Source organism: Stegostoma tigrinum, chromosome 5 (assembly GCF_030684315.1).
Source record: "Stegostoma tigrinum isolate sSteTig4 chromosome 5, sSteTig4.hap1, whole genome shotgun sequence".
Lineage (NCBI taxonomy): Eukaryota > Metazoa > Chordata > Chondrichthyes > Orectolobiformes > Stegostomatidae > Stegostoma > Stegostoma tigrinum.
Window position 1 is genome coordinate 70,983,682 of NC_081358.1, and position 27,322 is coordinate 71,011,003.

Genomic DNA, 27,322 nt, shown 5'->3' on the forward strand with positions numbered 1-27,322 from the left:
ATATCTAGTTATTTCCAATAGAAAACGATGGCAGGACTGAGTGGAATGGCTCTTCACATGATTTTACTTTGCTGTCTATCTAACCACCAAAGGTATACTAAGCACCATACATGATCAGAGGGAAAACTGGCCCTCTGAAGAAAGGTCTAGGCCTGCAACATCAGCTTTCCTGATCCTCTGATGCTGCTTGGCCTGCTGCGTTCATCCAGCTCTACACCTTGTTATCTCCACTCATGTTAAATGGTTTTATAAAGGTGAGTCAAAAACACTATGGGCATCTTTTAGCTCTCAATTCCAAAATGTCTGTTTTTCTTAGAAGATGACTGTTCCAGAGAAACGGCAGCTGTAGGTGAAAACATCTGTGTAAAACTGCTGGGATGTAACACCTAACAGTGCCACAGAAAAGACTGGGTTGCGACTTCTTATGACTGTAAGATAACGAAGATCTGATGCCCCCCACCCCGTTCAACAGCAAACAAACCCCTATAAATTATGACTCAAACTGCAGCACATTTTGCATTTTCCTTTGCAAGTTTATGTCAGAAGAGAGGTTGAAAAGCCAGGTTCAATTCTAGAAGAATGAACTAGAGGAACTGAATGCTTTTATGCGCACTCGCACTCGCACACCAGTAGTGTATTGGGACAAAAGAACTTCCATTAGCCTGCAAAACCAAGAATCTCAAGGTGCATTTGTCTAACTACTAATGTTAATGCTTCTGGTGCAACCCACTAAGGGCCACATCATCAACTTGTTTGCTCTTCACAAACAATTCAGCGACTGGTCTGTAGAATTTTTTAATTTTAATTTTACCTTTTGACACACCTCTTATTTTGAATCTGTGTTTATGTAGATTGGGTTATTAATTCATTTTGTATTTAGCAATAAAACTCGCCCTTTGTTAATTCAAGCAAGCCTGGCTAAACTAGTTCCTTTCTACATGATAAATTCATTCTATCTGGAAGAAAGACATCCAGAAGCGAATGGATCCTTTTCAAATTAACCATGTTACATCCACATGGAAAGTGGTGTTAAATAAAGACAGCCAGTTAATCTCTTTTCAGCCAGCAACTTAGCAGTTTGGGGCATCTCATCTGAAACTGTCATGAATTGGGGAACCTCATTTTGGGTCTAGTTGTAACAGTGGGTAAAGTTTAAACAACTGCATATAATGACTAAAATGATTATGAAATGTTTAAGTTTGAAGATTTTTTGTAGAAACTCAGCAGATCTGGCAGCAACTATGGCAGAATTAACATTTTGAATCCAGTGACCCTTCTTCACAGCACGCAGGGTCACTAGGCTAGAAACATTAATTCTGCCTTCTCTTCAGAGCTCGCCACACATGCCGAGTTTCTCCTGCAATTTCTATTTTGTCTTTCAGACCTACAACATCCACAGTTTTTTGTTTTATTTTAAGTTTGAAGACATTCCTCCTTGTTCAGGTGCCATGATCTTAGAGAGAATTGGTGACCTTGGATTTCCAATGGATTGTGACAAGGTAATGATTAAAAAATTGCTTTGTTATTTCCTTCACGAAACTTCCTAGTTAAAATCGATTTATATAGAATTTAGAATGAGAGAAATTGAATAGTTGGGGCCATAGACTCAGGATTATCATAAGTATAAAAGGAGAAATTAGAAGACTTTCTTCACAAACAAGCTATTAAAATGTTAAATACTTTATTGTAAATGGCGGTCAGACAGAGGATGTAACATTAAGTAGGAACCAAAAGAACTGCGGATGCTGTAAATCAGAAACAAAAACAAAGTTGCTGGAAAAGCTCAGCAGGTCTGCCAGCATCTGTGAAGGAAAAAACAGAGCTAATGTTTTGGGTCTGGTGACGACTCCTCAGGATTCAAGGTCACTGCGTTCTGAGGAAGGGTCACCAGACCCGAAACGTTAACTCTGTTTTTTTCCTTCACAGATGCTGTCAGGCCTGCTGAGCTTCTCTGGCAACTTTGCTTTTGTTCCTAACATTAAATAGTAATTGGTTAAAAGGAAAAACATCAACACTATAAACTATTACAAATAAATAAAGGTAAAGACTAGGGAAACTGAGGCTGGATTTGCCTGACTTCTGTGGCTAGTATAACTATATTTAATAGCTGAACAAAAATTGGGTACATCATTTATCACCAATGAGTTTCCAAATTATTTAGTTTGATCGTTTACTGATTTCTTTAACTACCATTTTCATATTATTGGAGCACAAGGGGCAAATTTCTGCCAAGCTTTTACAAAATTCTATTTAAGCTAGTATTCCAAGATTATTGTTATATATTTAACAAGGATAGGTAGTTCCTTGAAAAAAGTAACACAGGCATTGATGACAGTAGTGTGCTTGGTACATGTAGACTTTCAAAAGGCATTTGTCAAAGGAACACATAATTGGTTTGTAAGCAGTATTAAAACCCATAAAAAAGTGTAGGAATTCTGAATATGTGGATACAAAATTGGTTGACAAAGATAGCAGAAAACAATGGAGGACGGTTATTCTCAGACTGAAAATACATACAGTGTTTTACACTTGGGATTGGTATTGGGACCACTGTTCCTCTTGAACAAGGCAATCTGTCGCAAATGGCCTCATTAGAAAGAGGGTGCAGGGACAGAGAAACTTAGGAAGTCTTTCCAACACTTTAACCATCATCCCAGAACAACAATAGGGTTCCCCTGGTCCTCAATTTCAACCTACTTGTCTCTGTATCCAAAGAATGATCCTACACCAAATCCACTACCTCCAGCAAGATAACTCCAACAAACATAACTTTCCACCTCTCAACTGTCAGCATTCTACAGAGATTGTCCCCTTCACAGGCACTTATCACTCTGAACACTTCCTCATCCCATCCCACTGAGCCACCCTTGCCCCACATCCTGATCACCACACCCCACCCCACACACTTTCCCCAAAAATCCCAAAACTGGGCATCTTACCATGCAATTGCAAAAATTGTAACACTTACCCTTCCAACTCCTCCTCTTCACTGCTCAAGGCCCCAAATATAGTTTCCAGATGAAGCAGAATTTCATTTGTACTACTCACAGACTGGATGACTGCTTTGTAGAACATCTTCTGCGCTGTCCATAAGAATGATGGCATCCACCCAATTGTTTGCCATTTCAACAAACCATCTTTATCCACCTTAACATTCCAATTCTATCTGCTTCAGTGTTCCATTGAAGCTCAATGAAAGCTGGAGGAACAGTACTTCATAATCTGATTAGGCCCTTAACAGCCTCGAGGAATCCACACAGTGAGGGCAACAACTCCAGATCTTAACCTCTGTACTCCTTTTTGATTACGTGCAGCTTGTGACCGTGTCTTGTTTCCGGTTTCTTGACTTTGCTCTTAGCAGAGAGGACCAATCTTTCTCCTGTTCATACCCATCATTATACCTCTGTCTCTCCTTTACCACTGTTAATACACATGGTCTTTTTCACTGGGCACTCTCACTATCTATTCCACTCGCTCCTCCTCCGCTGTCAACAGCCATAAAAATCATAACCTTCCAACCCTTTCAGTTCTTACGAAGTCATATTGGATTAAAAAAAGTCTCTCTCTCTCTCTCTCTCTCTCTCTCTCTCTCTCTCCCTCCCTTATATATATATATTTTGCAGATAGCAAGCCAAAAAGCAAATGAGTCATTGGTTCTACTACAAAAGAACAAGGAAGTTATCCTAAACCTTCATAAAATACTAAAGAAGGCGAAGAGAGGATGCAATTGGTATTTACTAAAATGGCAGCAATGATGAGATACTCAATGTCTTTGAGAAAGCAGAGAATACAGATTAACTCTTTTGAGTATGGAGCACTTCTCAGAACATTTGCTAATTACCAAAAATTATTTCTCTGTTGAACATAAAAACGTATGAGGAGATTTGATCAGTGTGTTTACAATCATGAGGGGCTTTTACAGTTTAAATAAGGAGAAGCTGTTTCCATTTACAGAGAATCAGTAACCCAAGGAGAGAGATTTAAAATGTTTAAATAAGGAACAAATGTTGACACAAGGCAAAAACGTATTTACACAGCAGGTTATGCACTGCCTGAAAGGTTGGTAGAGGTAGGTCCAAACGTAACCTGCAAAAGGGAATTGGGTAATCACTTGAACAGGTGAAATACTCCAGGGCTACAATCTTAGAAGTGAAACTAATTGGATGTTTCTACAAAAATCTAACCTGGAGCATGAACAGAGTGGCTTCTTTCTGTATTGCATCATTCAATGATTCTAGGTTATAGCTGTTTCAAAGTTTCAAATTAAAAGAAGTCATTTATTGTCCATGGTAATGTGACTTTTATTATAACACTACAAGTGGCAAATGGAGAATATAAGTTGCACAGATGGCATGCAGCCTTACTTGATGACAGACCAGAATATCATGGTCTTTTTGATCTTTAGTTATTTACTCTCGTAGCAAGAAAATTCAGGGAGAACGTAAATCAGGAAAACCCAGTTGTTTGATCTGTCTTTCTACAGAACAAAGCCCTTTACTAAGCATAAAACACTCACAAAATTTAATTAGTTACCATAAGATATATCTCCTAAATTTTAATCAGAAACTATTTAATATTTTTCAGCCTATTATAGAAAGGGGCAGACTCAAGCTTCATGCCTTCTTCTCTCTTGTCAAATATTTATAAGAAATGTGAACATTTCTCCTATTGTAATAGCAATTGAAAACCTTAATCACTGGGACAAAATATTGAAAAAAATATGATTTTGCATTATACATAAAACAGGGTCTCAGATAAACTTTGCACAAAATTCAGGGGAATGCACTGATAATTTTCCATATTTTTAATACTTCACAAACAAACCTTACGTTTTGAGAAGATTTGTAGCTCAGGTTGAGGTTCTGGATGTGAGTTTGTTCGCTGAGCTGGAAGGTTCATTTTCAGACATTTCATCACCATTCTAGGTAACATCATCAACAAGCCACCGACAAAGCACTGGTGTTAGGTCCCGCTTTCTATTTATATGTTTAGGTTTCCTTGGGTTGGTGATGTCATTTCCTGCATTGGTGATGTCATTTCCTGTTGCGGGTTCACTGCTGAGGACATTTACTGCCTGCAGGATTTCCCTGGAGGAGGTTTTTACAATGTGACCTTCAGGAGTGCCAAGCTTTGCGAGCGCTTCCTGGAGGTTTTCAAGGAGAAAGGAGGTGAGGGCCCCCTCTCTGTACTGACTGCTGTCCCGCTGTTCGTGATGCCAGTGCAGAGGAGCTGTATGGTGACTGTACCTATGTACAACCCGCATGTGCCAGCAGTTGATGTCCTGACCTTCCTTGGAAAGTACGTGAAGGTGGAAGGGGACTTAACCGACATCATAGACCCCTTTGGCATCTGGACCAGTAAGAGGCAGGTCAAGGTGACGCTGAGGATGGGCGTGGACGGAAACATCGTACACCCACCATTCAGCTTCGCGATCGGCGGGAGCAAGGGCTACCTGACCTATGCAGGGCAACCTAAAGTCTGCCATGCCTGTGGTAGGTCAGGTCACGTGGCGGCCGACTGCAAAGCCACCATCTGCAGGAACTGCAGGGAGGAGGGACACCTTGCAAAGGATTGCCCACAAGAGGAAAGCTGCAACCTTTGCGGAGAAGCGGGCCACCTCTATAGGGCATGCCCACAGTGGGGGACCACCTACGCCCAGGTCGACGGCAGGGGCAAGGCGGGGCCAGCCCCCCCAGAGGAAAGGAAGGCACCAGGGCCCATCAAGGACCCCACTAATGTGCAGGAGGGCCAGGTCGTGCAGGAGGGCCCAGCCCCGCAGGATGGGCCCGAGGCCAGCAAAGCGCCCCTGCAGGCTCTGGTTCCCCCCTACCCCGACAACCCGGAGTCGATGGAGGCGGCGACGGGTGACCCAGGGGAGTGGACGACGGTCCGGAAAGCGAGGAGGAAGGTGCATCGACTGGCCCAGGAACCGCAACCATCAGGCGGGAAGAGGCAGCTACAGGGGTGCAGTAAGAGCTCCTCTGACGAGGGGGATTCGGAGAGGGCCCGCCCGAAGCAGAAATTAAAGATCTCGAGGGAGAAGGAAAGCAGCACCACGATTCCAGGTGACAGGAGGCGTCCTGAGGCTCCCTCCAACACCCAGTCAAGTGCCGCTGGGGCACTGGAGGGCCCCCCGGAACTTTCAGGCGGGAAGGAGGAAACAGCGTGTCCCCAGCCTGACCCAGAGCCGAACCCTCCTGCCTCCGCACCCCTGACGGGGGGATGCCACCCGGAAGGCAGCACGGACGGTTTCCTGAGCCCGGAGAGCGTCCAGCAGTTAGCCCGGGCAATGGGCATAAAGGGACAGATGGAGGGGCTGGACCTTGGACTTGCGGAGGGTACTGCGGTCACTGCCCACAATGGGGGTACGAGTTGCGAGCATTAATGTGCGCAGTGTCAAGTCCACCACAAGATGTCTCTCCACGTTGGCCTACCTGACCACCATCAAGGCGGACCTCCTGTTTCTGCAGGAGTGCGGGATACCGCACCTTGGCAGGTACTGGAAATGGTCTGGCGCCTGGACCTGTGGGCCTTCGATCTGGTCGGGGGGTAACGAATGTTGCTCCTCGCGACTGGCTATTCTGCTGCGGGGGCGCAACTTCACCATCTCTCAAGTTCAGGAGGTGGTGGGGGGCGCCTCCTAGTGGCTGACGTCACCTACAGGAACGCTCCCCCGAGGCTGATCAACGTGTACGCCCCAGCGGTACGGAATGAGCGGTTGGCCGTCCTGCAGCGGCTTCCACCCCTGCTGGCTACGTTCAGGCCGGTCATCCTAGGCGGAGACCTCAACTGCATCATCAATGCAGATGGAAGATCCGGCGTGGAGACAGCGGGTGGGGGGAGTCAACTGGACGTCAAGTCCAGATTCCTGTTGGGCACGGTGAAGGATGCCAAGCTGCTCGACGTCTTCAGCACCCCTGCAGACAGAGCGCAGCGGAGGTACATTGGTCGCGGCCAGACGGGTCTATTCGCTCAAGGATAGACTTCCCGTTTGTGTCACGGGCGTTCTCGGTCAGGTCCACCGGCGTCGAGCCGGTGTTCTTCTCTGACCACTGCCTCCTGCTGGCCGACTGTCACTTACAGGACGACCAGCCGGCCGGCAAGGGGACTTGGAAGCTCAGCACGACTCTGTTGACCCCAGAGAACGTCGAGGAGCTTAAGAGGAAGTACGCTGGTTGGAGAACCGTGAAACCCCTCTTTGAGTCTCCGGGCGACTGGTGGGAGACGGTGAAGGAGAACATCAAGAGGTTCTGTATCCTCAAGGGTGTTCGGAAGGCGAGAGAGAGGCAGGGAAAGCTGTCGCGACTCCAGAAAAGGGTGCAGAACCTGCTCCTTCTGCAGTTGATGGGGGTCGATGTCACGGAGGACCTCCGTGAGGTGAGGGGCCAACAAGCCTTGCTCTTCGCCGCGGAGGCCTCCAGGATAATCTTCCGGTCCAGGGTCCGATCCATGGAGCAGGACGAGACGTGCTTGCATTTCTTCTTTCAGAAGGTGCACAAAGAGAGCTCTGTGCTTAGCCGGCTAAAGGAGGACGACGGCTCGGTGACGTCGTCTCGGCCCGTCATTTTGAGGATCAGCAGATCCTTCTATGCCGGACTGTATGACACGAAGCCCACGGACAGCACGGCCTCCGAGTCGTTCCTGTCGTCTATCACGGAGGTCTTAGATGACGGCACGAGGGAGTGGCTGGATCAGCTGATATCCCTGGACGGGCTGACCTGAGCCCTCAAGTCCCCGGAGAGGAATAGGACTCCCGGGAGCGACGGCTTACCAGTTGAGCTGTATTCCGCTGTGTGGGATCTGGTCGGCCAGGACCTGCTGGAGGTGTACGATAGTGCGCTTCGGGCAGGGGAAATGTGCAAGTCCATGAGGAAGGGCATCGTCACCCTTATTCACAAGAGGAAGGGGGAGAGGGAAGAAATTAAGAATTGGCGTCCCATTTCACGATTGAACGTGGACTACAAAATCCTGGCCAAGGTCATAGCCAACCGGGTCAGGTCTGTCCTGGAGTCAGTGATTCACCCTGACCAAACCTGTGCTGTGCCGGGCAGGAAGATCGCTGAGAGCCTCGCGCTCATCAGGGGTACGATCGCCTACGTACAGGACAGGCGGGTGGACACCTGCCTCGTCAGCCTGGACCAGGAGAAGGCCTTCGACAGGGTCTCTCATGCTTTCATGAGGGATGTCCTCTCCAAACTTGGGGTTCGGGGAGGGCATCCGCAATTGGATCCGGCTGCTCTACGCCAACATCGTTAGCGCGGTCTCGATCAACGGGTGGGAATCGGACAGTTTTCCTGTCAGATCTGGAGTCAGGCAGGGCTGCCCGCTCTCTCCTGCCTTGTTCGTGTGCTGTGTGGAGCACATTGCCGCATCCATCAGGAAGGACGTGAGCCTGAAGGGCGTGACTATCCCAGGCAGCAGAGGCCTTCAGGTCAAGACCTCCCTGTACATGGACGATGTCGTCGTCTTCTGCACCGATCGTTGGTCGGTGAGTAGACTATTGGACATCTGCAGCTAGTTTGAACTGGCCTCGGGTGCCAAAGTCAATAGGGGTAAGAGCGAGGTCACGTTCTTTGGGAACTGGGACGACCGCTCCTTCATCCCCTTCACCGTCAGGACAGACTACCTGAAGGTGCTGGGTGTTTGGTTTGGTGGAGCTGGGGCGTGCACTAAGACTTGGGAGGAGGTATCACCAAATTGAAGCGGATGCTGGGCAGGTGGACGCTCCGGTCCCTCTCCATCGCGGTTAAGAACCTGGTTGTCAGGTGCGAGGGGCTTTCGGTACTGTTGCATGTGGCGCAGGCCTGGCCTATTCCCTGGACCTGTGCCACTGCAGTCACCCGGGTCATCTTCCACTTCATTTGGGGGTCGAGGATGGACCGGGTCCGCAGGGACACCATGTACAAAGACCTGGAAAATGGGGGGAAGGGCGTACCGAACGCCACCCTCACCCTGACGGCTATCTTTGTGTGCGGCTGCATCAAGCTGTGCGTAGATCCTCAGTACGCAAACACCAAGTGTCACTACTTACTGAGGTTCTACCTCTCCCCAGTGTTGCGAAGGATGGGCCTGCCCTCGTTGCCGCGGAACGCTCCGAGTAGTTGAACCGTTCCGTACCACCTGTCCTTCGTGGAGAAATTTTTGAACGGAAACACCTTTGACCACAAGGTCGTCAGGTAGTGGTCAGCACGTAGTATCCTCGAGACCCTTCGGGAAAAGGAGAGGGTGGATCCCGTCGTGTGGTTCCCCACGCAGACTGCCAAAGTCGTTTGGCAGAATCCCTCATCGTCAGAACTTTCAAACAAGCACAAGGACATTGCTTGGCTGGCGGTGAGAGGGGATCTGCCAGTGAGATCCTTTATGCATGCCCGGAATGTCTGCGCCACCGCATGCTGCCCTCGAGGTGGCTGCGGGGGGGACAAGACTGTCGATCACCTCCTTCTGGAGTGTGCCTATGCGCAGGAGGTCTGGAGGGGGAAGCAGTGGTATTTGTCGAGGTTCGTCCCGAGCAGCTCCGTGACGCGGGACTCCGTGCTCTACGGGCTGTTTCCCGGGATGCACACCGAGACCAACATCAACTCTGCCTGGAGGACCATCAGTGCCGTGAAAGACGCTCTTTGGTCTGCCCGCAACTTGCTGGTCTGCCAGCTGAAAGAACTGACCCCGACCGAATGTTGCAGACTGTTGCACTCCAAGGTCCAGGACTACGTGCTGAGGGACGCGCTAAAGCTTGGGGCAGCCGCCGCCAAGGTGCGGTGGGGAAAGACCACGGTATGAAACCCCTCATCCAGAATAGAAAAAAGGGCCCTATCTGGTACCTGGGCCCAGCTAGCGCCTTTCCCAACTGGTCAGGGGTCCAACTGGGACTGTGCGGGGTGACAACCGCCGGGGTATTTTCTTTGCTTTGTTCTTTTTTCTTCTTTGTTTGTTTCTTTTCCTTTAGTTGGTGTACGTACCCCCTGGGTAACCCAGAGCGGCTTGCATGACTGGGTAGGTGTATAAATATGTTTTATTTTCTGTACATCTTATGAATGAAGTATATTTGTTCAAATAAAAGAAAGTGACAAAACGTCTGAAAAACGAACCTTCCAGCTCAGCGAGCAAACTCACATCCAAAACCTTACGTTTTTGATTGGATTATTGATATATTCTCATTTGGAGTATGGCATCCTTTTTATTTTAGTTTTTTTTTACATTTAGCAAAGTTAATAAACGATACACTAGAAAAAAAACAAAGATTCATGGCTTGAAATATACCATAATGATACTAATACAGAATCTGGACAAAAAGCAATGCAATGCATATAATGGTCAGATTAGGAAATAATTACTGGTTGAACACAATTTACTTTTAAAATTATTACTGGGACAGCATCCTAGAAAAAATACTCATGTATTTCAAAGTCAGGCGGTGAATGTTTTGAAGGGAAACTTGCAGGTAGTGTGATTCCCATCTTCCTTATCCTTTGAGATAGTGGTGGTCATGGTTTTGATAGCTGCTCTGTAAGGATTCTTAGTGGAATTTCTGCAGTGCATCTTGTGGATAGTCTGCACTGCTGCCACTATGAGCCAAGGGCTCCAGTGGCAACCAATTCCACAGGTTCACAAACCTCTGACTGAAGAAATTCCTCATAATTCAGTTCTATAGAATCATCCCTTTACTCTGAAATTGTGTCCTTGGGTCCTAGTCTCTCCTTGTAGTGGAAGCATCTTCTCCACATCCACCGTATACAGGCCTCTTGGTGTTCTCTAAATTTCAATGAGATTCCCCCCCTCATCTTTCTAAACTTCGTCAAGTATCGATCGAGTGTCCTCAATCACCCCTCATATGACCAAGCTCTTCATTTCCAGGATCATTCTTCTGAACATCCTCCTCTGGACCACCTCCAAGGTCAACACATCTGAACTTAGATATGGGCCAAAAGTCCCTCACAATATTCCAAGTGTGGTCTGACCAGAGGCAAATCCAGGCAAATGGAGAGTATTCCATCACAATCCTGATTTGTGCCTTACTGATGGTAGATGAGCTTTGAGGAATCAGGAGATGAATTATTTGCTGCAGGACATTCTTTGATCTGCTCTTGTAGCCATAGTATTTATACGGGTAGTACGGTTTACTTTCTGGTCAATCATAATCTCAGGATGTTGATTAATGGGATTCAGTGATGGTAAGCCAATTTAACCATCCTTACAAGCCAGCATCTTACATCAAATGTACATGTTAAGACCTGGAGTGGACAAACCAGCCACACAAACCTACTCCACCATTCAATATGATCACTCCACATTGCTGCCTACTCAATAATCTTTCAGTCTTTTTCCTTACCAGGAACCTGTCCGCCTCTGCCTTAAAAATATTCAAAGACTCTACTTCCACTGCCTTTTGAGGAAAAGTGTTCCAAAGACATAAAATCATATCAGAGACAATAATTTGTCTCATCTCTGCTGTAAATAGATGATCCCCAAAGTTCCCTTTAATTTTTTTTTGCTGTATGCCCCTCCAAAGTCTGTATGCAGCAGTTGCTACCAGAAGCAGAGGCCAACACTTTCACAATGATTTGCACACTTGAAAACTCACAGTTACTGTGGTGACCCCCTACCTCTAAATCCTCCCACAACAAGGAAGATCTCCACCTTATCCACTTTGTCAAGTCCTTGACCTTGTATATTTCGATCAAAGTAATTTTTACCCTTCCACTTTGTCTAATCTTTTCTCATAAGACAATCTTCCCATTCCAGGTATTAGTCTAGCAAACCTATTCTGTGTTGTCTTTTTATCCTTTAAGTAAGTTTGCTAATACTGTGTGCAATCATCCAGATGCAGTTTCACCAGTATAAATGATGTGTAACCTCCTTGCTTTTGTATTTAATTAATCTCACAATAACTAATAACACTCTATAAACTTTTCATTATTTTCTGTACCTGCATTCCAACCTTTTGCAATTCTTACACAAGGCACCCATTCATGTACCAAATGAAACCAAAGAGATAAGAATCTTGAATCTTTGGTGATGAGTATGATTTGATAATAGAAGAATGAAACTTAGTTATTAAGAGTTTCAAATAAATTTTAGTTAGTGGCAAGTGGGGCGTTTAAGTGCTCAAATGTGAAAACGGCTAAGAGATACTGAATGCTGGTCATATTTGGAATAAGATTTCTTGGTCATGAATGTGTTGCAAGTTTAAAAGCAAAGAGCCTTAAAGAGGAAAGGATGGTCAATGCGGAAAAATGGGTGATGGAAAGGATGGTCAAAGTGGAAAAATGGGTGACGGAAAGGTAATAACAGTGGTTTGAAAATGAAAAGGAATGGTACCAGGAGAAATTAATTTATTGGTAATGTTGGCTATCCTCGTGGGAGTTAGTGAATATAGTTAAGTAGACACATATCAAATTCAGAGAAAATTAAGGGAGCCAGAGTTGGATCTTATGGATGAGATGAGCTTTGAAAGTACATTTAGAAATGGAAAAGGAAATATAAAGTACGTGGGTTAGAACATTTGGAAAACTAAGGGAAGGTTGGGAAGAGAGAGAAGAGAGAAAGTAGTTGGTTGGTGGTAGCAGGGTTGGGGTTTGGGGAATGGGAAGCAGGGGAGGTCTCTATCCTGGAGTCAAAGTAATTCACAATCTGCTTACCTTCAGTGTTTGAATGGAAAGTGGTCTAATATGTGGACCTTCAAATGCACTAAGGACATGGGAGTGCTTCAGGATACAGGAGTCATGACAGCTACCACAGAAATGGGACATACATCTTCAGGAAATGATAACAGTGATCATCAATCACCTAAACATTAATATATTGCAGCCACCTCCTGTTGATGTATTCTGCAGCATTGTGATTGGGTCCTCTCAGCACCACACATGTGTACAGTAAATGACAGTCTGCACCTTGGGGAAATAACTATTTACCCCAGATCCCACCACCCAGGTTGCAGCACTTTGCATTGAGGTAACAGAAAGTGATGGATATGATCACCAGGTATCTCCAAAAGCCTCCATATCCCCTTTTAATTCACACTACACTGACAGACCCTGTCCAATGATTCCCCCATGTGAGATCCATAACATTGAACATCACCTCCAGCTGTCTACCTAGCCTCAAACCCCAACATCACACATTAATGTTGTCCATTCTGCTCCTCTGTGCTTCCCCTGTGCAGACTACAGTGGTCGTCTCTGTCACTAAATCCCATTCCCATTCTCCAAGCCTGCACTCACCTCAGATCTCTGACTGAACAGCTCCTGGATATGGCTGAGTAGACCCCTGAGAGCAATGTTTGCAGCTCCCTAAATGATAATACACAAACCTCCTGACGGCTGGTGATGGTCTGACTGCTGGTTACTCCCCAGTCTGTACGTGCACAGATTCCCTGAATGTGAGAACATGAAGTGGCTGACCATGGCCAAGGCCTTGTGTGTGGACTGTGCCTGTCATTGATGGTACTGGGACTCCTTGAACAACTGCACTCCCACCAATTCCTGGCATGGCTATTTAGCTGAATGAATGTGCAGTGTGCTTGCCACACAGACAGCTGGTGCATGTTGTAGGAGTTACATTAATATCTTGGTATGCTATTCATCAAGTTGTCCTCTTCCCACCCAGTCAGGTCCCGACTGACAGTCTTGACAGTCATCTTGTCGCTGTCTAAAGAGCACCTCTTTGTGGCAGTATTAATAGCCTTTACCTGTGGCTGAAGTGTCAATGTGCAAACAGGTCTGGCATGGCATGACAAATATGGCAAAGCAATCCATGGTATGGGTGGTGTGAGCATGCAGGTAGAGGGTCAGTCAGTCAGCATTACAAGAAGAAGGCAGCATTCCTGGGATGCAGCTTTATCCAATCCTTGAGTTGGATTCCTGCCAGTACATGCATTGTATGCTTGTCTCGTTCTTTCAATTTTAGTTGCTGTGCACCCTACAATGCAAGTCAGTCCTTCCTAAGCATGCTGCAAATGAATCTGAGAGTTCGGTAAATTACAGATGCTGATGTCAGCAGAAAAGTATGCAGTTTGTGCTCATGAATTGAGTCTTGTTTGTCGCATACAAAATGGAAGTCCTTTAGAGAATACAATGTGCTGAATCCACCAGGTACCCTCTCTGACTTTCCTGTCAAGCTTTCTCAATGTCTTGCTTGCTTGGTGCATTTGGTAACACAGAAAGTTGCATATGTGGGAGGTGACTGCCTAGTGGTATTATCATTGGACTGTTTATACAGGGAGCCAGGTAACATTATGGTCACCTGGATTTGAATCCCACCATGATAGATGGTGGAATTTAAATTCAATAAAAATCTGAAATTAAGAATCTAATAATGCCCACAAATCCTTTGTCGACTGTCAGAAAAACTCATCTAGCTCGTTAATGTCCTTTAGGGAATGAAACTGCCATCCTACCTGGGCTATATGTGACTCCAGGCTCACAGCAACATGCTTGACTCTTAGCTACACTCTGGGCAATTAGGACTGGCAAGAAATGCTGATCTAAACAGTGATAACCTCCTCCCATGAATGAATGAAAAGAATTAGGCACGTTGGCTGTCAATTGGGGTTTAACAAGCAATCCCCTTAACTGAAAACTTGTTGCGGCCTTGTGGGAAACTCATTCCACTACTTGTCAGACTTATAACAAATAGAGCAAGATGTTCTGATTTTGAGACAGGCCTGAATGGACTTCTCATCTGATTCTCTCACAAATCTTGTCACAGTCCATGTCACTCACAGGCCTGTAAGATTCCAACTACGTTTTCTGACTATTTGACAATTTCTGGTCATTACAGTTTGCATTTTGATCTGTTTCAAAATATACAGTCTTAAAATCAAGGAAATGTAACCCAATAGCTGTACGATAAAATAAGGTGGACAATGTATTTTGGTGTAATTATCACAGAACAATTATAACCTGACGCCTTTTCCTTTGTTCCCAACAATCTTACAATCAGTACCTAATTTAGTGGATTGAATAGATTCAACTTTTATAAGATTGTTCTTTGACTAACTGTGTAACTTTCCAAAGATCATTTTGTTCAGTAAACATGTTCCAGTTTAACATGCAAAGACACATTTGCAGCAGTTTTAATCAAAAATGCTAATCCATTTCACTCTATTATTTAATAATATAAATGCACATTTTACATTCAATGAGTGAGATTGTTAACTGAAAAAGAATGCAAAGTTTTTGTACAATATTCTGACTGTTTTTAGCCCTACATAGTATCTGTGAAAATTCCAAGGATATTATATGAACTATCAAATATACTTATTGTACAATCTAGTGATGTTTTGCCAGTTTTAAGACCAAGCAATATATGTCAATTGTACCAATGCATCGTTTTTGAATACAAAGCTACTTTCATTAAATGAATCCATTTTTATTTCATTGTGTGCAAAGGATGGAATAAAATAAGCCTTTGCACATCTAATATAGAAATCAAATTGATGTTAATTTCTTATGAAAAATGTTATTATAAATAGAAATGAGAACTTTGGGCAGAATCTCAGCAGAGTCAGAGCAATGTAGGCTTGTGCTGTGAATTGTGACAGCTGCATGAAAGGTCCAGCAGCGTCTATTTCAATGTGAGAAGCATCTTTTATGCTTTTGACAAGCAGTGAGGCGAGTTTCTCGCGAGGCAGCAGGGAATTACCAATTAAAAGGGATGATAGCTTGTTAAACACCTTGTTGATGGATCATTTTATATTCATTAACATTCAATATTCCATCTTACTCAACTAGCCAGGCAAGCTAGAGATCGAGAAAACCCAAAGTGGAAATCAAAGCAGGTACTGGGTGAATTCAGCTCGCTGCTTGTCCAAGTATATTTCTTATGATCAATGTGCAGGTCAGACCATGATCTATGGGAACAAGCTACCCACAAAGCTCGTTCACAGACACTAGCACCCAGCATGTGCCATGATACCCCACCAGTACACCTGCGGCTGCGAATGAAGCACAGATTCACATTGCTGGATGTAACTGAAGTTAAAAGGCTACAGCTGTGGTACTTTGTGCACACAGACATGTACTCAGCTGAAAGACTGAGCCAAGATACTTGCTAGTTCTCTTACCACTCACTCACTTAGTGCCTACCTGTACACTCACAGTATCCATGCCTTGCCTTGCCATGTCATGTCTGTTAGCCTTTGGCTCTGGCTGAAGGGCCAACACTCTATCAGGGCTGCCTTAGTGAGGTACACTTCAGTGCAGACACAGACAGCCACTCAACCTTCTTGTCAAGAAGGATTTGTTGGGTGGTGGGGGAATATCTTGGATGAATGGCACACCAAGACATCAATGTAACAACTAAGGCTTATGCCAGCTGTCTGCAAGGCAAAAACACTGCATGTTCAATCAACCGAATGGTCATGTTAGGAACAGGTGGGGGCTACTCCTCAGCACAATCAAGGGCAGAGGGCAAGTGCTGGTCAGTGATGGACACAATCCACATACAATCAAGGGACTCGGTCATATTCAGTTGTCCACTTGGAATGCTCACATTCAGGGATCTGTGGCAGTACAGTCCGGGAACTGAGCAGCACTCAGTCATGGAAAACCATCACCATCAGTCAGGGAAAACACTTACCATCAGCTTGGGAGCCACAAATACAGTGGTCGGCAGTCTGGTCAACTATGTCTAGTTGCTGCATTTCAAACCTAAACAGAGATCTGCAGCGAATACAATTCAGGGGTCTATCTATCCACTGAGCTCACAGAAAGGTGCAAGCCGTCCTGTACTGGCAATTAGGGGATCACTGCCAGAAGGGAATAGAAGTCAAGACTGGGAGAAGCAGATGCATTCGCAGAGGTGGGGACAATGATGGTAATGGGGGAAACTCAAAGTGACTGGGATATGCAGAACAACTTGGAAAGCATCGTATGATTTGGGAAGGAGGTTAATGGCAGTGACCACTATCGTGACTTGAACAGAAGGAGCACACAGGAGCAGAGTGTGCATCAGTGAGGTGTAATGTTGAAGATTAATGGCAGAGAGGCCTGTTGAAAACAAGGTTTAATGTGGTGAATCTCCACATGGGGGAATATGGATGGAAACTGGCTATCAGGGTACTGCAAAAGAAAAGAAGTCATGGAGGTTCTGGGCAGGTATCCAATGTTTAGGCAGGGTCCAGTGCAGATAGTGTCCACTACAAGCTGTGTTCCCTGCCATCATTTCATGTTTTCAAGATTCAAAGCGCCACTTGAAAATGACTGGGTCTACATTCAGAGTGAGCGTTACTTTGATGGACAAAAGTGCAGGGCTCATGTTCATAGAACTTCATAGAATCCCTATAGTGTGGAAACAGGTCCTTCGGCACAACAAGTCCACACTGACCCTCGGAGCTTCCCACCGAGACCCATCCCCCTAAAACCCACCAAAGCCACACATACCTGAACAGTATGGGAAATTTAGCATGGCCAATCCACCTAGCTGGCACATTTCTGGACTGTGGGAGGAAACCGGAGTACCCGGAGGAAACCCACACAGACACGGGGAGAATGTGCAAACTCCATACAAACAGTCAAACAAAGGTGGAATCAAACCTGGGTCCCCGGCACCGTGAGGCAGCAGTGCTAACCACTGAGCCACCATGCCGCACCAGATGCATGAAGCATTTTGACAGTGTTTTTCTGCAAGGCCTCGCAAGTCTTTTTTCACTGTAACTTTTTTTTTACTGTTCCTTCTCACAGAACATAATGAATCTGTGAAATTCTTTACTGTACAGGGCTGTTCAGGCTGGATTATTAGTATAATCATGGCTGAGATAGATAGATTTTTAATCAGCAAGGAAATCAAAGGTTGTTGGAAAGGCAGCAAAATAGAGTTGAGGAATATCAGGTCAGCTATGATCTTATTGAATGGTGGAGCAGATGTGATGGGCTGAATGGCCTACTTCTACTCCTGTGTCTTATGGCTTTATAGTGACTTGTACAAACACATCAATCACTGTCCAGATGCATTTGTGGGGGCATGACTGAGGGATCTTACGCAGGTCACCTGTCTTTCCCTAGAATGACCCAGTTACAAGGTTAAGAGGAAAATGACCTTCATAACCCACAGGACAGGATGGCCTTCCACTCTTGCAGCCTTCAAGTCTCGCTTCAACATCTGGTAAAACTCTGTCACAGTATACTGGGGTGTGCAAAGCCTGTGTCTGCACTGCACTTTGCTGATCTCCAGAAAATGGAGTCTGAGCTGCAGACATCTGAGCCTCCTGTGCACTCCCACCATTCTGAGGGGTGCAGCTCTGTGATGTCTCTGTAACCAGTCTCCATGGCTCCTGGTCTTGCCGTCAACCACAGGGCAGGCTGCATCCGCCCTCACTTTCTCAGGTAGGCAGGCACAGTGAAGAACCTACTACCAGCAGCAGGGTGCAGATCTCTTGGTGGAAACAACTGACATTGTGAAGACAAGGAGCTAAAGTAGTTCTTAGATCTCAGAACAGTCATCCATTGGTAAATGCTGCAGATAAGACTGATCACACATGTCACTCTACAGTGAGAAATGCTGCACCCTGATAATGAGGGGCATATCTCCATTTCCATCTCCATCCACTCCCAGGCTCAGCAAATTGTTGAATGTGCTGCACTGGTTGAGTGCCACACAGTGTCACTGAGAAGGGAGTGCTAACAGCACTCCAACATCCTTCCTATCCCATATCCACATCAATTGCTCATCACAGATAACGAAACAATGTTGTGTGACCCACACAGGATACCTGGAAGTTGCTGAAATTTTTGGATTGCCTTCAGCCAGCATTGGCCTTTTGGAATGTCATTGCTGCTAACTTCAGCATCATTGAAATGCCTGAGTTCAATTTTCAAGCTTCAATGTTACAAATTGCCTTTGACCAGCATCTGAGCATCAGTGTACAGAAGAGGGGGGAGGAAATGATTGCAAATTATTCCTGACGTTCCTTAATTCTCAAATTAAAAATTTTCACTTGACAACTGCTACCTTTGAAGGAGCATCACTTTCAGCGCAATTTCTTCCTCAGTTGTACCAATGAAATGAGTTCAGAACTTCATTAATTTTACCACATTAAATAGCACTGGAGCCTTGTGGGTGACAACAGTTTGACACAACCTCAAATGCACTTTGCTCCATCATGATGAGTAAAACATTTACTCTATTCTTATCACTTATTTCTTTCAGTCAAATATGTAAACTTGTTTGTATTTACACAGCCCCTCATAGAGGCTGAATTCTCTCTTTGTCCCTAAATATGCATTTGTCCAGTTTTTATCAATTAAGCACTATGCAAACTCACAATGTGCCTGAATAACATGCACACATCTTGAATATAACTCAAATTTCACACATTTCCTCAAAATCAATTTTAAGACTGCCAAAAATGCATTACAACAGTCTTCAGTCCTTGTTTGTAGAAATAGAATTAGTGAGAAAATTCCATCCAGCCACGTTGTGCACAGCACGAATTAGAATAATATATACTGAACTGTAGGCAGCCACAGTTAAACTAGCTTTATTTACATATCCTGAATAGAAAGCACAACAGAAAAGAAATGGTATCAAAATGCTGAGATTTTGCAATGTACTACAGTTCATCCAACAGTCCCATAAATTTATTCTATTGCTGCAGTAGGAGTAATAGACATCCTTGTGAACTGAGTCTAATACAGCCTCCCATTCATTCATGTTACTGTTGCATTGATTAGCATTAAAATTGAGCAATCGAAGTACTGCAATTCCTGATTCAATTGGAATTCCAATGGTAAGAATCTTCCTGTTTACATTTTCATTTTGATGTTGCTATTTACAAATTATTCAACAGGAAAAAATACAACATTGTGTGACAATATTCAAAAAATACTACAGCATTACGACATAAGGGATTGCTTTTATCATTGAGGCTAACAGTGGCATTGGTAGTAATGCCCGTACATACACACCTTAAGTAGTATGATTAGCATTTACTGTCATGATCAGTGAGCACTGATGAAAAATGACTGTTTAATTACAACTATATCAGTGCACAATATAAAACATGGCTAACTACATACAACATTTTCTGTTTGCCTCATGCATACTCCGGAACTATACCCTCATTTTCAAGTATTTGAAAAGAAAGATGATCTAAGGGATGCTGAACCTTTTCTGAATGCATGGGGCAACTGTATGATAATTCTAAAAGCAGACAGTGAACGGGATTCATTCAACAGGGACTCTCAAAGCAGAAAGATGTGGTGAGCTTTAAACAATGACAACTTTTTGCAACAATGTTTGAAAGCAAGTTAAATATTCAAATTTATGGAATAAAAGGGGTAGGAGACTGAAGAACAAAAGGAATATTAAGTTTAATATTAAAAACATCAATTGTTCTTTGAAATATATTACACCATTGCATTTTATTCTATTATTCTACTTTTCTCAATAGGTGGAGGGGAGCTCAGAAATAGAGACAGGAGGCGTGGGGCTAGGAAGGTAGGTGGGATGGTGTTAGTGAGTGCAGGTAGGGAGTGATGGTGATTAGTTAGTGAGGTGGGAGAGACAGATAGGTGGGAGAGAAGATGGACAGGTTGTGTCAGGTAAACGAGGCGGAGATGAGAGGGAGCGTTGGTCATGGGATGAGGCCGGGGGGTGGGAAGATTTTGAAACTGGTAATATCTACGTTTGTGCCATCAAGCTGTAGGCTCCTCGGATGGTATATGATGTGCTGTTCCTCCAGTTTGTGGGTGACGTCACTGGGACACTGGAGGAGGTCCAGGATGGACATGTCACCCATGGATTGGGAGGGGGAATTAAAATCCCTCCCTATATCTGAGGAAGGGTCCTGACCCAAAATGTCAGCTTTCCTGTTCCTGTGATGCTGCCTGGCCTGCTGTGTTCCTCCAGCTCCACACTTTGCTATCTCTGACTGCAGCATCTGCAGTTCTTGCTGTCTCAGAACTTGATATGAGGTTGTTAACCATCAGGTACAGTACTGACTATTTTTAAACGCTTCTACTCTAATACGTAAACAGACAAACATGCTTCCAGAAAACAATGTGTTGGACAAATACAATTTAATGCAGTTTTAATTGTTTAAACTCTTTTCCTTTGTCCCAATCCAAACTTCCACCCCAGAAGATTTTATTTTTTATTTCCAGTTATCTATTAAACCAGTGTATTTAGTAGGAATCAGTACACTGGGGAAACTTTATTCTGTTTGACCGGTTAAAACGAAATTATAAACTGATTCTTTATTGATTTGACTGTATCCATGACTCAAATAGTTATGATGGTGCTGCAACCCTCATTTCCAAGCCACATGTTGACCTTACAGCATAGTCTTATGTCAGCTTTCTATTTGAGCTCCTTGGCCTTTTGTACCTCTTTCTCCTCTATGTTAATATTCACATTTTCTATTACCATTCTGTGAAATGCATTGATTTCCCAAATGAGACTGTTATCTTTCTATGTTCTTCATCAACATCACAATCTTACTGTTTTCAATCATTATCTAAATCCTCTTTCATCTTCTTCTGTGACTTCATTACTTTAATATCCTGTGCAACCATACCTCTACAGATTGATTCAGTGTTAGTGCTCTTTATTCTGAATAAGGCACAATAGATTCAAGACCTAGTTCAGATCTTAAACACTTAGTTCAGGCTAGCTCAGTACAGCAGAAACAAGTATGTTGCTGTCTTTTGGGTAATATGCCAAACTTAGGGTTCAATTGCTGAAAACAGATACCTTGAAGAAATGATGGTTATCCAATTAGTCAATAGTCATTATGATGCATGCACAGTGAATACCGGTCAAGTGTAAAGTTCTTTCTATGAGAGTCCATGGGTTAGCACAAGGATATGAAAAATTATATATACATACACACAAAAGTTATACATACACAGTTCTTTCTCACTACATGTTAATTTTACAACCAGCCCCATGACTAGTCAAGCAATAACCTGACATAGCCATACTCACAGAATCATACCTTACAAACAATGTCCCAGACACCACCATCACCATCCCTAGATATGCGACGTCCCAAAGGCAGGGCACACCCGGCAGAGGTAGTGGCATAATGATATAAGGTTGGGAGTTGCCCTGAGAGTCCTAAACAATGACTCTGGACCCCATTATGTCTCACGGTTTCAGGTTAAACATGGGCAAGTAAACCTGCTGCTGATTTCCATGTACCTTCCTCTCTCTGCTGATGAATCATTACTCCATGTTGAACAACATTTGGAGGAAACAGTGAGGATGACAAGCGCTCAAAATGTACTTTTGGTGAGGGATTTCAAAGTCCACCAATAAGAGTGGCTCAGCAGTAGCACAACAGATCGAGAAGCTCATGTCCTAAACAACATAGCTGCTAAATTGGGTCTGCTGCAGGTAGCAAGGGAACCAACAAGAGGGATAAAACATATTTGGTCTCATCCTTACCAACTTGCCAGCTGCAAATATATCTGTCCACAACAATATTGGTAAGAGTGACCACCACATTATCCTTGTGGAGACAAAATTCTGCCTTCACATTGAGAATACCCTCCATTGTGTTGTGTGGCACAATCACCATGCTGAAAGGAACAGATTTCAAACAGATCTAGCAAATTAAGTCTGGGCATCCATGAGACACTGTGGGCCATCAACAACAGCAGAAATTGCATTCCAGCATACTGTGCAAACTCATTGCTTGGTATTAACCCCACTTAGCCATTACCATCAAGCCAGAGGATCAACCCTGATTCAATGGAGAGTGCAGAGGGACATGCAAGGAGCAGTACCAGGCTCAACCTGGTGAAGCCACCAAACAGGATTACTTTCATGCCAAACAGCAAAAGCAGTAAGTGATGGACAGAGCTAAGTGAACCCACAACCAATGGATCAGATCTAAGCTCTGCAGTCCTAACACATCCAGTCATGAATGGTGGTAGAACTATTAAACAACCCACTGAAGAGGAAGCTCCATGAACATCCCCATCCTCAATGCTTGAAAAACCCAACACATCAGTGCAAAAGATAAGGCTGAAGCATTTGCAGCAATTTGCAACCAGAAGTGCCAAGTGGACGATCCACCTTTGGCCTGATCCAGCGGTCCGCAGTATCTCAAATACAGCGTTCAATTTAATCAGCCAATTTGATTTGCTCTATATTGAAATCAAGAAATAGTTAGGGGGACTGGACACTGCAAAGGCTATGGGCCTTGACAACATTCCAGCCATAGTACCACTCCAGAACTTGCATTTACCCTAGCCAAGCTCTTTCATTATAGTTACAACACTGGCATCTACCCAACAATGTGAAAAATGCCCGGGTATGTACTGTACACATAAAGCTGGACAAATCCAACCCAGCCAATTACCACTCCATTACTACTCTTGATCATCAGTAAAGAGATGGAAGATGTCATCAACAGTGCTATCAAGCAGCACCTGCTCAGCAATAACCTGCTCACTGGTGTCCAGTTTGTTTTCTGCCGTGGCCACTTAGCTCCTGACCTCGTTAAGCTTTGGTCCAAACATGGACAAAATGGATGAATTCCAAATGTGAGGAGACAGTGACAGTGCTTGACATCAACTCAGCTAAGTGTGGCACCAAGGACTTCTATCAAAACTGAAATCAACGCATATCAGGAGACAAAGTCTGCAGGTTGTAGTCCCAGATGGAAAATAGGAAATGATTGTGGTTGTGGGATGTCAGTCATCTCAGCGCCAGGACGTCATTGCAGGAGCTCTTCAGGGTAGTGTGCCCAACCATCTTCAGCAGCTTCATCAATTATCTTTCCTCCATCATAAGGTCAGATTGCACAATGATTGCACAGTGTTCAGCACCATTCACAACCTCTCACACACTGAAGCAGTCCATAGACAAATACAACAAGATCTGAACAATTGAGCTGACAAAGGTAAATCACTTTTATGCCACACAAATGCCAGGCAATGACCATTGTCCCTTGACATTCACAGGTGTTACATCACTGAATCCACCACTATCAACATTCCTGGAGTTACCATAAACCAGAAATTCAATGGCTTTGCCACATAAGCTCAGTGGTAACAACAGCAGGTCAAATGCCAGGAAAACTGTGACAAATAACTCACCTTCTGACTCCCCTGTCCAGATACAAGGCAACAGACAAGCATGCAAGAGGATACTCTGCACTTGCCTGGGCAGGTGCAGCTCCAACAATATTCAAGTGGCTTGATACCATCCAGGGTGAGGCAGCCCACTTGATTGGCATCACATCAACAAACATTCACTCCCTCCACCACCAACGCTCAGGAGCAGTGGTGTGATCTATCTACAAGATGCAGTTAAGAAATTCACCAAAGATCCTGAGACTCCATTTTCCAAACTCACAACCATTCCAATCTAACAGGACATTGTCAGTAGATACACGGGTACACCACCTGCAAGTTCCCCTCCAAGCCACTCTAAAATCTAACTTGGAAATATATTGCTGTTCCTTCACTGTCACTGGGTGAAAATCCTTGAATTCCCTTCCTAAAGGCATTGTGGGTCAACCTACAGCACATGGACTACAGCAGTTCAAGAAGACTGCTTGCCACTACCTTCTCAAGGGCAACTATGGACAGGCAAACCGTGCTGGTCAGCCAGCAACAACCACATCCTATGAATAAATAAAAGAAAACTTATTTGCAATTCCCACTTCTCTAATCTTTTATCAACAAAAACAATAGCTCTTCTGTTGACCTAATCAGCAATTCCTTTAGCTCTAACTTGCATTCTCCAGCATAAACAAATCATTCAGAACCTCTCATCCTCACTATTTCCATTGCTCCCAATTCAAATCTTACAACAACAGATATAAGTGAACCTGATTCTTGATTGTCTTAGTCACTCCCAGCTCTCGCTGTACTATTTCAATAATAGCTAACATCCACCTTCACAATCAAACTCCATGACTGCCAAGTTAAGAAGACCTAAACTCTTCATTTCAAGTCACTATCTATCACACATTGTCTCTGTATCTGAGATAATGGGAACTGCAGATGCTGGAGAATCCAAGATAATAAAATGTGAGGCTGGATGAACACAGCAGGCTAAGCAACATCTCAGGAGCACAAAAGCTGACGTTTCGGGCCTAGACCCTTCATCAGAGAGGGGGATGGGGTGAGGGTTCTGGAATAAATAGGGAGAAAGGGGGAGGCGGACCAAAGATGGAGAGAAAAGAAGATAGGTGGAGAGAGTATAGGTGGGGAGGTAGGGAGGGGATAGGTCAGTCCAGGGAAGACGGACAGGTCAAGGAGGTGGGATGAGGTTAGTAGGTAGATGGGGGTGCGGTTGGGGTGGGAGGAAGGGATAGGTGAGAGGAAGAACAGGTTAGGGAGGCAGAGACAGGTTGGACTGGTTTTGGGATGCAGTGGATGGAGGGGAAGAGCTGGACTGGTTGTGTGGCGCAGTGGGGGGAGGGGACGAACTGGGCTGGTTTAGGCATACAGTTGAGGAAGGGGAGATTTTGAAACTGGTGACGTTCACATTGATACCATTAGGCTGCAGGGTTCCCCGGCCCACAGTGATCGAGAACGCCCTTGACCGCGTCTCCCGCATTTCCTGCAACACATCCCTCACACCCCGCCCCCACCACAACTGCCCAAAGAGGATCCCCCTCGTTCTCACACACCACCCCACCAACCTCCAGATACAACGCATCATCCTCCGACACTTCCGCCATCTACAAACCGACCCCACCACCCAAGACATTTTTCCATCCCCACCCCTGTCTGCTTTCCAGAGAGACCACTCTCTCCGTGACTCCCTTGTTCGCTCCACACTGCCCTCCAACCCCACCACACACGGCACCTTCCCCTGCAACCGCAGGAAATGCTACACTTGCCCCCACACCTCCCCCCTCACCCCCATCCCAGGCCCCAAGATGACATTCCACATTAAGCAGAGGTTCACCTGCACATCTGCCAATGTGGTATACTGCATCCACTGTACCCGGTGTGGCTTCCTCTACATTGGGGAAACCAAGCGGAGGCTTGGAGACCGCTTTGCAGAACACCTCCGCTCAGTTTGCAACAAACTACTGCATCTCCCAGTCGCAAACCATTTCCACTCCTCCTACCATTCTTTAGATGACATGTCCATCATGGGCCTCCTGCAGTGCCACAATGATGCCACCCGTAGGTTGCAGGAACAGCAACTCATATTCCGCCTGGGAACCCTGAAGCCTAATGGTATCAATGTGGACTTCACCAGTTTCAAAATCTCCCCTTCCCCAACTGCATCCCTAAACCAGCCCAGTTCGCCCCCTCCCCCCACTGAACCACACAACCAGCCCAGCTCTTCCCCCTCCACCCACTGCATCCCAAAACCAGTCCAACCTGTCTCTGCCTCACTAACCTGTTCTTCCTTTCACCCATCCCTTCCTCCCACCCCAAGCCGCACCCCCATCTACCTACTAACCTCATCCCACCTCCTTGACCTGTCCGTCTTCCCTGGACTGACCTATCCCCTCCCTACCTCCCCACCTATACTCTCTCCACCTATCTTCTTTTCTCTCCATCTTTGGTCCGCCTCCCCCTCTCTCCCTATTTATTCCAGAACCCTCACCCCGTCCCCCTCTCTGAAGGGTCTAGGCCCGAAACGTCAGCTTTTGTGCTCCTGAGATGCTGCTCGGCCTGCTGTGTTCATCCAGCCTCACATTTTATTATCTTGTCTCTGTATCTATTCCTTTTATCCATTACTTCCATGCCAAAAACAGACACATAATGAACATTAATAGTTCTAACAATGTGACTATTTGGAAAGCTGTCTTCGTTTTCATCCACCAACTTCCCAGTCGTACACTTACTCCTCTTCCAATTCTTCGTCATGCTGTAGTTTGTAGTTTCTCTTCCAGCTGTTCTTCAACACTCACAGACTCAACTAATCAGATATCCACTTCCGCAACTCTTGACTTTCTCCTCATCCAAGTTCTTGATTATGTTTCTTTGCCATAATGTTCAACAACATTGTCAACTATTTGCTTTGTCTTTTTTTTTCAAAGCCATTGTCATCACTGTCCTCTCCAAAATCTAATCCATTTTCAGTTAGAATTTATCCACCAATATTTTCTTTCCCCTGTAATTCTTTGAACATGCCATTGTCACCCAGGTCTATGGAATGTTGTCTCATTTGTGTGCCTCAGTGTCTTCATCTTTCAATATGCTGACAAAGCCTGTTCAGATTCAAATCAGTAGTCACATGTGATCATGACTTAGTATCACTCTGACCTATCTTGATGTGAGACATGGTGTACTATGCTGTTCTCCTCAAATGTTATTTCTCCTAATATTACTTTACAGAATCACTAACTTTACACAGCAACGTCAATATATCACAGTGAAGACTACTCAATTCATGCCCACACATT

General features: G+C 44.8%; 1 protein-coding gene across 2 annotated transcripts in view; it reads right to left on the reverse strand.

The window, feature by feature from the left end:
- sntg1 (syntrophin, gamma 1) overlaps positions 1–27,322 on the reverse strand; it is a 476,380-nt gene that overhangs the window by 440,074 nt on the left and 8,984 nt on the right. The gene's annotated exons all lie outside the window — the stretch shown is intronic.